Here is a 13,802-nt window from a genome sequence, read left to right as displayed (position 1 = left end):
TTTTATTTCTAAAAAGAATTTCTTCTTTTGTTGGTGGGTAAAATCTTTTGGGATATACTTGGTAGCTAAGTAATTAGCTATATCCACAAACCATGGCTCATCCCCCCGTGGTCACTAAAATGTACTTGTCCAGAAAGTCATCTCCAATGTTATCTTCTTCCAACGCTTCCAAATGCGGGTTTTCTAGTCTTGAGAAGTGGTCGGCAGCTACATTCTCCATTCCCTTTCTATCGCGTATCTCAATATCAAATTCTTGTAAAAGTAGAACCCAATGTATCAATCTTGGCTTTGCATCCTTCTTGGCAAACAAATACTTAATAGCAGAGTGGTCAGTAAAAACAGTGGTTTTAGATAAAATAAGATAAGGGCGGAATTTTTCAAAAGCATACACCACGGCTAGTAATTCTTTTTTAGTTTTGGTGTAATTTTCTTGGGCCGGATTCAAAGTCATGCTTGCATAATAAATGGGTTGAAAGTGCTTATTAACCCTTTCGTCAAGTACAGCTCCTAATGCAAAGTCGCTCATGTCACACATTATTTCAAAAGGTAGGTTCCAATTCGGGACAATAATGATCAGGGCATTAGTTTATTTTTCTTTCAGAAATTCCAAGGCCTCTAGACACTCTTTAGTGAAATTAAATGGTGCATCTTTTAAATGTAATTTTGTTAGAGGTCTAGTTATTTTAGAAAAATCTTTTATGAAATGGCGGTAAAAATCTGTGTGGCCTAAAAAACTCCTAATGCCCTTTACATTAGTTGGTGGAGGTAATTTAGCAATTGTATCTGTTTTTGCCCGATCCACCTCGATTCCCGCTCTGGATACCTTGTGGCCCAAGACTACACCCTCTTTAACCATAAAGTGACATTTTTCCCAATTGAGGGCTAAATCGGTTTTTTCACACCTAGCAAGCATTAAATCCAGGTTAGCAAGACAATCATGGAAGGAACATCCAAAAAAAGAAAAATCGTCCATAAATACTTCCATGAATTTTTCCACCATGTCATGGAATATGGTCGTCATGCACCTTTAAAATGTCGCAGGTGCAATGCATAACTCAAAGGGCATGCGGCGATAGGCAAAAGTCCCACTCGGGCAAGTGAAAGTAGTCTTTTCTTGGTCAATTGGGCCTATGGGTATTTGGAAGTAACCCGAAAATCCGTCTAAGAAACAATAGTAACTATGGTCGGACAATCTTTCAAGCATTTGATCAATAAAAGGTAAAGGAAAATGTTCTTTACGAGTGGCATCGTTTAGTTTTCGATAATCGATGCACACTCGCCAACCGGTTACCGTTCGGGTCGGAAAAAGCTCATTCTTCTCGTTTGTTACGACCGTCATCCCGCCTTTCTTGGGCACCACTTGAACAGGACTAACCCATGGACTGTCGGAAATAGAATAAATGATCCCCGCATCTAAAAGCTTGACTACTTCCTTCTTGACCACTTCTTGCATCTTCGGGTTTAGCCTTCTTTAATGTTGCACTACTGGCTTTGCTTCTTCTTCCATGTTGATCTTGTGAGAGCAATAAGAGGGGCTTATTCCCTTGATATCGGTGATACTCCATGCAATGGCACTCTTACTCTTCTTTGGGACATGGACTAATTCTTATTTTTTAGATTTGGAGAGGTCAGAAGCTATTATAACAGGTTTTTGTTGACCATCTTCAAGGAATGCGTACTCCAAGTGATCTGGTAGCGATTTCAGCTCAATTTTCGTGTTCTGCATGGTGAACACGTCGAGTCCAGTGAAGGAACTCGTCGAGTCCTGCGCAGAATTCGCGATAACTCTGGGTTGTTTATATGGACCCGGTGAGTAGACCGGGGCTACTCGGCGAGTAGGCTGCTTAGTGGTTTTTATTAGTTCATTATAATCAGCTTCTTCCAGCAGTCTCTCTATTTCAAGTAGGTCTCTTTCAGCATCAAGTTCTTCATCAAAGGCGATGATGGACTTGTTTGGTTGTTCATTGTTCCATTCCTCCTTTAATTCATCCAACATATCAATTGAAAAATGTCGTGTCATCACTGTTCCTTGCAAGCTTCATGGCTTGATCAACCCCGAAAGTGACTGATTCATCTCCCACTCGTAGAGTAAGTTTTGAATCTCGCATGTCAACTATAGCGCTTGCGGTGTTAAGGAAAGGTCTTCCAAGGATGATCGGGACTTAAGGATCCACTTCCATGTCCAAAATTATAAAATCCGCGGGGAACACGAACTTATCCACCTTTACCAAAAGATCTTCACAGATTCCTCGTGGGAATGTAACCGTTTTATTTTCTAAGTGGATTGCCATTCGAATTGGCCTCGGCTCTGGGAGATCTAACTTTTTGAAAAATAAATAAGGCATGAGGTTTCACACTTGCCCCCGAATCAGCTAGTGCATATATTGTGGCCAAGTTTCCAAATTGACAGGGCAATGTTAAACTTCCCGGATCTCCTTTCTTCTTAGGAAGTGTGTTCAACATAGCAGTTGAACAGTTTTCGTTTAGGACCGCCTTCTTCACTTCTTCCATCTTCCTTCTATTAGTTAGAAGCTCCTTGAGAAATTTGGCGTATTTTGGCATTTGGGCAACCGCTTCTATGAATGGTATGTTGATTTGAAGAGCCTTTTTGTGTTCTAGAAACTTCTGGTAGTCTTCTTCATTCTTTTCTTGTCTAGCTCGGGCTGGTTATGGAAGTGGAGGATGATATGGCTTAACATGAGTTTGACTTTTCTGATCAGGTGGCGGACTCGCCGAGTCCATATTATGGACTCGACGAGTAGGGTATGGGCTCAGCTGGTTCTGATCTTGATTCTGCCCTTTTGTCTCCTTTTCTTGCACTGGGTTTGGATCTTCATTCTGAATAGGGGCCAAAGGGGTTATAATCTTCCCACTCCTGGTTGTGACAATGTTTATATGTGCGCCTTTCGGGTTGGTTTCCGTATTGCTTGGAAGTCCACCCGGTCTTCTCTCGTCCACTTGTTATGCGAGTTGCCCTAGCTTTTTTTCTATGTTGAGAATGGATGCTTGCTGATTCCTAAGTAAGGCTTGCTGATCTTTCATCATAAGTTGGTGTTCTCTCAACATATTTTGTTGATCTTTAAGTGTAGCATCGGTATCATTGTGTCGTTTCTCGTACGCGACTAAAAATCTAGTAAGCATCTCTTCCAAATCAGCTTTCTTTTCCACAACCGGTTCCTCCTTTTGATAGTAACCCCGTTTTTTTTGCTTGAATTTCTCCTCCTTTGCCTTTTTGTATTCTTCATACGGGACCCATTCCTTCTTTGGTTTTCACCAATTATCATCAAATATGTCGCCACTTGAATAGAAAAATTGAGCCTTCTTTTTTCCATTCTCATCCAAGTCACAATCCCTTGTGAGGTGAGGTCCTCTACAATTCTCACATCCTACCCGAATGGCATGGATTGTTTGATCCATATTTGTCATCCTCCTATCTAAACTATCTAGTTTAGCCATCATTGCCGCCATGCCATCGTTAACCTTGTTTACTACCCCCTACGTACTTTATTTAGTGGGTTGTGATATTCTCTAGAATGTTTAGAGAAGTCTTCAGTCAATTCCTTGATCATCGGGGGTGCCTTCTTTGTGAGGGGTCCTTGTGAGTCAAGGAGCTGTCGAGTTGTAACATTGACTCCATCATAGAAGATGGAGACTTCTTGTTGGCTATTAAGGTCATGGTGTAGGCAATTCCTTAGTAGACTTTTGTACCTCTCCCACGCCTCATAAAGCGACTCTCCGGGTTGTTGTTCAAAGTTGGCTATAGCTTTCTTCAACTTGGCTATTTTAGAAGGTGGGCAAAACTAGTCAATGAATTCTTCTTTCATCTTGGCCCATGTAGTGATGGATCCGGGAGGGAGTGACTTGAGCCAATCTTTTGCAGCACCCTTGAATGTAATTGAAAGCATACGAAGCAGCTGGGTTTCACGGGGCACATTTGGAAAATTAAAGTAATCAGCTACATCATTAACTTCATCCAATTGTTTATAGGTATCTTCGTGGTCTTTTCCGTAAAAGGGGATCTCCTTGAGTTGAGCAAGTATGTGACCCTTGAGCTCAAAAGTGGCAGTCGCGAGAATTGCGGGTTGCACAAGTCCCGGGCCGGTGTCATCTTGTATCCTCTTCTTCCATTCTCCCATGGGAACTTCGTCAATGTTCGCCATGGTGTTGTCCAAGCCTCCCTCTTGATCTCTTTCCTCTTCGTATTCGGTTTCGTAGTCGTATTCGTATTCTGCTTCTTTTGGATTGTCTTCAATATCTTCTAGCTTACTTTCTTCGCTCTTTCTGCTGTTGGTCTCTCCTGGTATCTTATTCTTCTTCTTCCCAAAGACTATCTTCAAGCTAGTCAAAGGTGACTTCTTAGGTGTATTCGAGCTTTCAACGTCTTTGCCTTTGTTTTTCCTCAATGCGGATTCTGGGTCTTTATAAGGGGGAACCAGTGGAGTGTTGGATCCTCTGGTCATGAAAATCCTACACAAAAACAAGAAAAACGCATAAAAAGAGCAAAAATGAAACATAATGAAAATAAGAACTAAACTGCCAATCAGCAGTAGACTCGCCGAGTAAGGTCGATTGCACTCGGCGAGTTCACTGTGTAATACTTTAATATAGATAAAAATAAATAAAAATGACTAAAAACTAATAATTACTAAAACTCAACCTAATTACTAAATTAATAAAAAAAAATAACTTTTTGTAAGATAGTCTCACACAAAGGATCGATAAAATTAGGAATTAGATTTAATTTTTGAACAGCTCCCCGACAACGGCGCCAAAAACTTGATGTGTGTAAAATGCACCGGTTTTATTCCTACTCTAAAAATATAGATTTAGCACACAAAGGCAGTGAACCTGTCTAGTGGTATAGTTGAATAAGTAGGGTGTCGAACTCAGGGAACGGAAATTAAACTAATAACTAATTTTAACTAAACAAGTAATAAAAGTAAAGGGTTTTCTCTAGTTTTACAAAACTAGAAACTTAAACACACCACCTAACACGTAATTAACTAATCAACTAAAGCAAGTAAAAATTTACCAAATTTAATAAAAGGGTTTCTGTTTAGGTCCAACCAATTCACTCATATGGTTAGTTTTATGATAAAGTACTCATTTAATTGTTATTGGTTACCAACTATAGTGATTAGATCCGCATTGGCTATTACCAACCCTTAGGAAATTAATCAATTCAAGCAGTGATCAAGTGTTTAAACTAATTAATTCCCTATTTCAATTATTTGGATTAAATACGATTTGTAATTGGTTAATCAACTTAGTAATTCAACTAACCTCTTGTTTGTTGGTTTCTCAAACAAGCTCACACATTAATTTACCCATTCTCTAATTAATCCTAGTTTCATATTCACTAATACTATGCATATTATAAAGTGTTCACATAAATCATATGAGGTTAACAATTAAGAGATGTTCATGTAGCCTAATTGTCTTCCAATTAACAGAAAATAATTATGGTTAATGCATAAGGGTCTTTAACAAACTTAATTTAATAAAATCACCAACAATCAATCAATCAAAGTATAAATCAAACCATAGGAGTAATTTGGTCTTTCCTAAACAGAAACTACGAAATTCAGCTCATGATTACAGTAAAAGAGAAGCTAAAAACGAATTTAGTTAATCTATACATGATTCACTTCTAAGAATAAGTGGAAAGTTTAACCTAATTCGTCTTGAGTCTTCTAAAGATCGAAGATTAGGATTCTTTTGGTATCCAATGGTTTCCTCAGTCGCAAGTTATTCTCCAGAGATGCCAAAAAACTCTCCCATTCGGAATTAGATCCTCTATTTATAATTATCTAAAAAACTGGGGCAACTCGGCGAGTAGGTATCCAACTCACCGGGTCCCTTTGAGAAATACGTGTACGGTAAGGATTTTAGACGTTACTTCGCGCACATTCAGTGGAACTCGCCGAGTAGCTTCTCGACTCGCCGAGTAGCTCCAGGTTTGTTCTTCTTTCTTCATTCTCCAGCTTCTGATTGCTTCTCCTTCTTCCTTTTTGCTTCCAAGCATGTCTTCTGGACTGAAAATATAATTTAAACATTATTAAGTACCTTTTGTCCATATTATTCAAATGATTAGCTAATAATTAATAAAAATATATACTAAACACATGGCTAAATATGGACATATCAGGTGCGTGTTGCGTATTACATGTAAATCGTATGATGATGCCACGTGTCGTCTCCTCAGTGTTCCATGTCATCACTTATCTCGATGAAATCTGTAGGGTGTGCTTGTGATTTAGAGTCTAGGGTGTTAGAAGCCTAGGTTGAGGGAGGCGACAAGGGCTTCCTTGTGTGTTCTTGTCTGATTAGGGGTAAGCTTGAGTGTTGTTTTTGGTTTGTGGATCAGGGGTACGCCCAAGTGCTATTGTTGGTTAGTAGATCAGGGGTAAGCCTGAGTGCTGTTGTTGGTTAGTGGATCGGGGGTAAGCCCGAGTGCTATTGTTGGTTAGAGGATCGGGGTTGAGCCAGAGTGTTGACGGTAGATAGCTAAGTAGGGCTATCGGATCCGAGTAGGTGCGTGGCCTAGTTTAGTATATGACCAGTTGCTTTTTGTTGTGATGGTGCACTTATGTGCGGGATTAGCGTGACAATTTTTGGCCGAGAAGGTTTTAAGCTTATCAAATCTATAGATTTTTTGTCAGTTTGGTTGATGTGAGGGGTTACATCATGAAGTGGAAGCGAGTGATGATTTTGAGGAAGAAATCAAATTTAATTGGGGGGGGGGGGAATTGTAACATCTTATTTCTTATCATTTCTTATTTTAGGTACGTAGGCCGGAAGTCGATTGTGTAAAGGCTTTGGGCTTTAAGGAGGTAAAGTTAGGCCCATTGGAAGGTGAAAATGATGGTTGTGACATCTAAACCTTTGAATTGCGTTTTGGGTCGAAGGATTGAAAAGGGAAAAGCCTTATCGGGTTCTCGCATGAATTGTGGATTTTAGTTTGAGAAGTCTTTAGTCCAAGATATCTAGATAATATTGTAGAGCTCTTCTATACCTTTCCGTGCATATAAAGAACGCCAAAATCTAAGTTGGAACGAAGAAGTTGTGGTCATTTGAAAGGGTATTTGAGATGGAAAGGAGGGTGGTATGTTGGCCGTACCAGCATTATGAAGTCGTTCCTTTATAAATATACGTTGGGCGTACCATTTGGTACGATGGGCGTACGCAACTAGAACCAAACCCTAATTTCGGGGGTTTGAGCCTTATTTAAAGTCCTTAACTTCCCCAAACACTTTCCATTCTCTGTCTCCATCTTCCCAACGTCCTTTATTGAAACCTTAACCCTAATTTGACCCTTATGAGCCAAAGAGTGTGCTTCTTGGTACCTTGGAAGGAAGAAGAAGGTGGTGATAAAGCTTGGAAGCTTGAAGCAATTTTAGATCTAGAAGTTCTCCTCCCTCATTCATCTCCAGAATGTATAAAGTTAGAAGCTTTATGAATGTTTCCTTAGATCTTGTTGAAGGTGTTAAAGTTATGCTCTTTTTGTGCTTCAAATTGGTCCATTTGAGTGTGGGTTGTTCCAGATCATCTGAGGTGAATTTCTAGGTGTATATGAGGGTGTTAATTCAAAAATGTTATCTTGATCTTGTTCTTCCATTCATGTCTGTGTTATGAAGCTTAGAATCTTATGACAAGTTAGTGTTTTGAATTTGGACTCTTCCTAACCATGCAAAATCATAAAGTTGGAAACTTTATGATTTAGGGTGTTAATTTGGACCTAAAACTAAGCTTTGGACAAAAGGTCTTAAGGGATAAAGTGCTTAATGGAATATCAGAACCATCTTGAGTACGTTGGGCGTATACAGCAAGCCTTTGACTTTGGCTTTTGTTGACTTTCGTTGACCGTTGAATTTTTGACCAAGTTTTACATTGGGTCAAACTTGGGGGCTTTGGACTGTGGATTAACATTTTACCATGTTTTAGTGATTAGTGGATTCGTAGGATCAAGTAGAGAAAAAAGGGAAGCACGTCTCAGTATTTCAGGGTTCTTCATTTCAAGTGAGTACCTCCTCACAGTACTCGTAGGTCGAAGGCACTAATGTTGACCCTCTATCTTTGATTATCATTTATTAGGAGGATCCCCTATGGAATGTATGTAGTCACATGGGATAGCCTGAGGAGTCTTGATCTAGGATTTCTTGCCTATTCCTCATTTGGTTATGGCTCTAGAGTGGGATCATCTATCTAGGTGGCTATCTCAACTCTAGTTACATATGGTTACACATTCCTTGCTGATTCATCTCATATCCTTGTGTGTAGGATGTTGCTATGCTGTAGTGATCTGCTAGATGCACCAGTAGTACTATACTGGTTAGAGTACCTGTAGGCAGGTTATCGTCTAGTATAGTGTCCTAGGGATTGTACGTAGTCATGTAGTATAGCCTGAGATCTAGGCTTTCTTGTCTATTCCTCGTTTAGTTATGGATCTAAAGTAGGATCATCTGTTCGGGTGGTTATCTCACCATTGGTTACTTATGGTTACAAATTACATAGAGGTTACCTAGTAGTGAAGCAATGTGCTGTGAAAGATCTAGTAGGCGGTAGCGAACTGTATGATTGATATTGCATATAGTATGTGCCTACTTGATTCATGTTTGTTTATATTTCGTCATATGGTGGTGATTGAGGTTGAGATGGTCTTGTTGTGTGCTGAAGGCCAAGATACATGGTGTCGGCCGGCTGGAAGTCGTAGGCACGAAAGCTCGGGAAGAGCGGTTAGGTTGAGGCGGTAGACCAACAATCCTAGGTATTCTAATCTGATGACTGATTGGACACACTGTATGTTGGCATTCCAGTTCGATGACTAATTGGGCATGGGCATTCCATTCCGATGATTGTGGGTCGTTATGCATGCTTGTATGTTTATCATATGGTGTATTTTGGGGGAAAATCACTACTTTTGTGCTTACCCAATTGTTTATGTTTTTTAGGTTTTATCGGTGATCGTGGGAAGGCGAAGGAAGGATTGTACACACACATCAGCAGCATTGAGGATTCTGTGTTTCTTATATTACTCTGATTTTCAATGAATGTATTTTGGAATAAACAATTTTCTTAATAATGGATTTATAATTGGGAGGTTTTACTTCAATAAAATGTAAATTTTTTATTGTGAAAATGGGACGTTACAGTATGGTTGCTTGCATGTTTCCCTCTTACATACCATACTTCTAATATCACATGTCTTTGACATTTGCAGAGCTACGGGTCTTAGATATGGTGTATAGGTATAAAATAGTGCTTTAGGCTTTCATTTTATGCCTGATCTTTTCTTTCTTTTTTCTTTAAGCTGATAACATCCTCGCCCCTCTCTTCTTCTTCTCTTTTAAGGCGTAGTGTAGGAAGTGTGTGCTTATGAAGTGCTTCTCCTATAAGACTTATACATGATAAGTTCTTAAAGGCTTAAGAAGTATTTTACAAGAGAGAACTAGCATTCTTGGTGACTTAATTTTGTTGGTGGATACATTATAAAAAAACCTTATTTTGGGCTTTTGCCATCTTCATCAACTTCCTAAATGCCAAGAGGGGTCAATGTCTTCAAAGGTGTCTTCTAAACATCATATGAGTGGTTTATAATCTTTTTATATCATGTAATTGGATCCTTGGTGGTTTGGTTTTAAAATGGTCTTAAAATAAATGTTATTTTAAAATATCTTATGTTTGCCTCTTTTAAAAGTTTTATTAGAAAGATCATTTTTATCTAATCAAAACCCATCATACACTTGATCCCGAATTATCCTCTCCCACAGATATTTACAACACCAAAAGAATACACAAGTAATTTTGTAAATACCATTACTAATAATATTTATAATTTAACAATATGATACTTGTTGAAATCATCGAAGTTGGATACCGAACTAAAACACTCCTCGTTCATAGGCTCACATGGTAACTAACCATTGAAGCCACTTTCCAACAAATATAGTAGACAGACTCGGGTCGCATCATACTCTAATAACTCATTAAGATATGTATCATAACATCTTTCAATTTTACCTAGTCAGTCACCGTGACCCTAGTTAACATACATAATGGGAAGCCGTGTCTGTAATCTAATGTTGCAATATTTTCACCAAACAGGAAGCCGGTGACAAGGTAAAATTCCCTCTTCCCAAAGGTCAAATCATACTTGTCGATCTCAAAAACCATTTCTTGTAATAGGATTCAAGGTTTTTTCACAACTGCTTTGGAGAAGACGTAATTTAAAAGCAAATGATCATTTCTACCTCGACATGAATACCTAATGACCTACCAAGCACGTCTTTTGAAACATAGCCTTGCATGGTGGTCGGACCCTAAGTTTAGTAAGAATATCAGCAGCAATTAGCGGTTTGCAAGATAGTACAGGAGAAGGTTCAAAAAGGCGTGATATTCCAAACTTGTTCTTCGGGTTCCATAGTAGTTCGGCACATTCAAAGTTTAAAGGCAACATTCTGAAACAGTTCTTCGTGTTCTGGACCGGCTCTCATCGTGTTCCATACTCACCTTTTTACAAATCAGAAATTTAAACAATTAAAAGCAAAGGAGTGAAGAACTCGCCCGTAAAACATACAACTCATCAAAATCAGATTTCATATCTTCTTTGGCAACTTAGTTTGAAATATGATGATATTCCAATATACATTGCAGAATAGCTTTTGTAATGGTAGGTATTCGGGACCCAATTAGAATGGGTTGGACCAGATAAGGTCAGTCTGGAATGGACTCCGGAATGGTCCATTCCGGAGAAGATGGTTATTTTACAAAAATAAATTATGACAAGTTAATAAACTAGCCATTCCAAAAGTTGTTCTTACTATTTAGAACTTGAGTTGTGCTTTATGTGTAACCCAATAAGGGCGTATTTATTCTAGTATTGTCACTAATTTATTGTGCTAGTGAACATATGTTCAACACAAAGCAGATAACATAAACAAGGACAAAATGTATTTATTATGCCACATATCATATTGTTCCAACAATAATCGTATATCACACAAAATTCCTACTTTTTAGGTGAATTTAGTCTATCCTCGGATTATGTATTCTATATGTTATTTCGCTAACCTTATTTGCTTAGATTTAGGTTTATTTCATTTGAGTTGTAAGCTATTTAATTATATAGATTCCTGAAGGATACGATGTATAATTCAGAAGCATTAAAAATCATTTCTTCTTAAAGATGAATTATCTATTAGGATAAAACTAGTAATGTATCCCATGCTTCACATGAGTCGGGAGGGTTATTGTTTTTTGTGATGGATTTGGTTATATGGGTACATAGATTGCACTCGAAACTAAACATTGATAACATCGGTACATAGACAAAAGAAATGAATAATTTGGATAACATTGAAAAAGAAGTCGGAACTAAGTGTCTCTCTCTTTATTAGCATTGTATTCCTGAAATTTTACAAAAGGAAAAAACATCAAAAACTATACAATATAAATTTGAGGAATAAAGTTAATTAAAAATCAATCTACCTCTATCAAAGGTTCCTTGTTTTTTCCAGACAATGAAGCAACCTCCGTCTATTCATGTGCCAACTCCTAACTGGCAACTCAATGTGTTTGTCAATACTAAACTAAATCATATATAATTCCTTTTGAGTTCTACAAAATCTACAACTTTCCCACCTAAAACAATCATAAAGAAGGTACATCAGCAAAAATAGTGTTAAAAAAAATTTAAAACTGAACTCCTTTTGAACTTGCCCATTTAAAAAAATTCACGCTAATGGTAGATTATAGCATCTTACTCTCATTTCATTTTATTATTTTCTTATTGAGACGTACTTTGAGAAATATATGCATTCCAAAAATCTACACACTTACAAAAAACATGTAATCATTTCAAATAACATCTAAATAGTGTGAAAAGTCGGGAAATTTACCCAAAAAATATGTAAACCTTTTGGATAACATTTCGTCAGCCAGTTGGGAAGGTTAGATCGTGTTCATTGTAGCCATTTCAAAACTGAACACATCAACTTAAAAGTTACCACTAATTCTACAATATATATATATATATATATATATATATATATATATATATATATATATATATATATATATATATATATATATATATATATATATATATATATATATATAACCTTCGTGAAATTTTAATTTGAAATGGTGTCGATGGATACAAATTCTCTTTTGAAAAGATTCAATATTTCAAGCATGGAATCGGCCTTCTGTTTGGCAACAACTGAATACTACTCTGTTTCGATAATCGCTATTTTCAGTCATTGTAGATTAAGCGAATTAATTACATACACAACAATATTAGGAAAAATAGTAAAGTTGAATAATAAGCGGAAAAAAACAAAAAAAAAACAACTTGCACACTGGAATATAATGAAAAAAAAAAAAAAAAAAAAAAAAAAAACACTTACTTAACTATGTAATTCCACGAAGGCATCTTGTTTTGTTGCCTTTTTATTAGTTTAACATTTACTCCATAGATGCGAAATTATGACACATTGATGCTGAAAATAACAATCTACACAAACCTATATGAAACAACTTCATTAATAAAACCTGTGGGTCTATTTGTTTAATTGCCACAATCTGTAATCACCATAAACCATTCAAAAGGATTGTTGAAAAAGATGCTTTGTTTACAAAAGATAAAAAAATAGGAAAAAAAAAGCAACATACCTTATCTATTGGAGATGGTAAGGACATAAAAAAAAAAAAAAGCAAACAAAGGGTTATAGTAGTCTATCGTACCGTTTTCACATGCTGGGAAAGATGTATCAATCTCCTGCAAATTCATTAAAAAAACAACATTAAGAATTAGAGCAATAATAGAAACAGGTGTTGGCAATAAAATCCAACAAAATGAATATTCAATTAAAACTTTGAGACATTTCATCGAGCATGTGGTGAGCGAATGCGGTATGATCTCAATCGAACCAGCTTATCATTTTACAGATTGAACCAATACCAAGTGAAAATTTATGTAATCAGTATTTTGACTACTAATTAACAAAATCCCAAATAAAAAAGAGAAAAAAAGAATAGGTACCCAAGATCGTGATTTGTTTCCAATGAAAACGAAAAGCATACATGTAAAGTAGAAAAAATATGAGTCATTGATCTTAGAAATGATTTCAGTGTAATCGGTTAATTTTTCAGGCACGGATGAGAGTCAGGGAATGAGAAAGGAAGAACAATGGTGGAAAGCTGATACCCCCTATTTGATGGAAGACCGATAAAAGCTTCACACTGAGATTAAATCACCAGGAAGCTCTTCATTCCCTATATGAAATAGGAAAAGTAAAAAAGCTATAAATAATTCTAATGGCAACAGTTGTAACCTATGAATTCTAGTTGATGAGAAGAATTCAAGCCAAAATGGAAATATAAAACATTTTCACTACATACCTTGTGTCCTCTGCATAAGTTCTGGAATCTGAGTTTCAAAATCTAGGACCAGAATTTGATAATTATAAGAATATGTAAACCACCATATAAGAAACTTTCACAGAAATCGTTATCTAAATCAAAAACCTAAATCAATAAAAGAATTTTTGTTATCAAAACGTAATCCAACAATAAACAACACAATTTTTTCCAAAAAATTTAAGACTCTAATTGCATTGCAATTTAAACTTTTAAAAGCTTAAGGTTACGTTTGGATTACCGGTTAAAAAGTTAGCCGATAAAAAATGATGTTTGGTAAAAATAGCTGAAAAGTTAGTTAGGAAATTTAAAATGACATAAAAGGACATATACGAAAATGATTCAATATTATACGACAAATATCTAATACATAAAATTAAATT

At 36.7% G+C, this 13,802-nt stretch overlaps 1 long non-coding RNA gene and 1 other non-coding gene across 2 annotated transcripts; one reads left to right on the top strand and one right to left on the bottom strand.

Moving 5' to 3' along the window:
• Positions 1-3,669: 3,669 nt before the first annotated feature.
• Positions 3,670-3,776, top strand: LOC111909535 (small nucleolar RNA R71). Its single transcript, XR_002856227.1, has one exon. It is a non-coding gene; the product is annotated as a small nucleolar RNA R71 (small nucleolar RNA).
• A 7,396-nt stretch (positions 3,777-11,172) lies between these two features.
• Positions 11,173-13,562, bottom strand: LOC111909519 (uncharacterized). Its single transcript, XR_002856215.3, has 6 exons — positions 13,402-13,562; positions 13,208-13,275; positions 12,745-12,778; positions 12,408-12,524; positions 11,488-11,640; positions 11,173-11,406 (listed from the first exon to the last, which is right to left on the bottom strand). It is a non-coding gene; the product is annotated as an uncharacterized LOC111909519 (long non-coding RNA).
• Positions 13,563-13,802: the final 240 nt, after the last annotated feature.

This window comes from Lactuca sativa, chromosome 3 (genome assembly GCF_002870075.4).
Source record: "Lactuca sativa cultivar Salinas chromosome 3, Lsat_Salinas_v11, whole genome shotgun sequence".
Taxonomy (NCBI): domain Eukaryota; kingdom Viridiplantae; phylum Streptophyta; class Magnoliopsida; order Asterales; family Asteraceae; genus Lactuca; species Lactuca sativa.
Note: the sequence above shows the minus strand (reverse complement) of the source record. Positions and strands in the feature narration are given on the sequence as shown.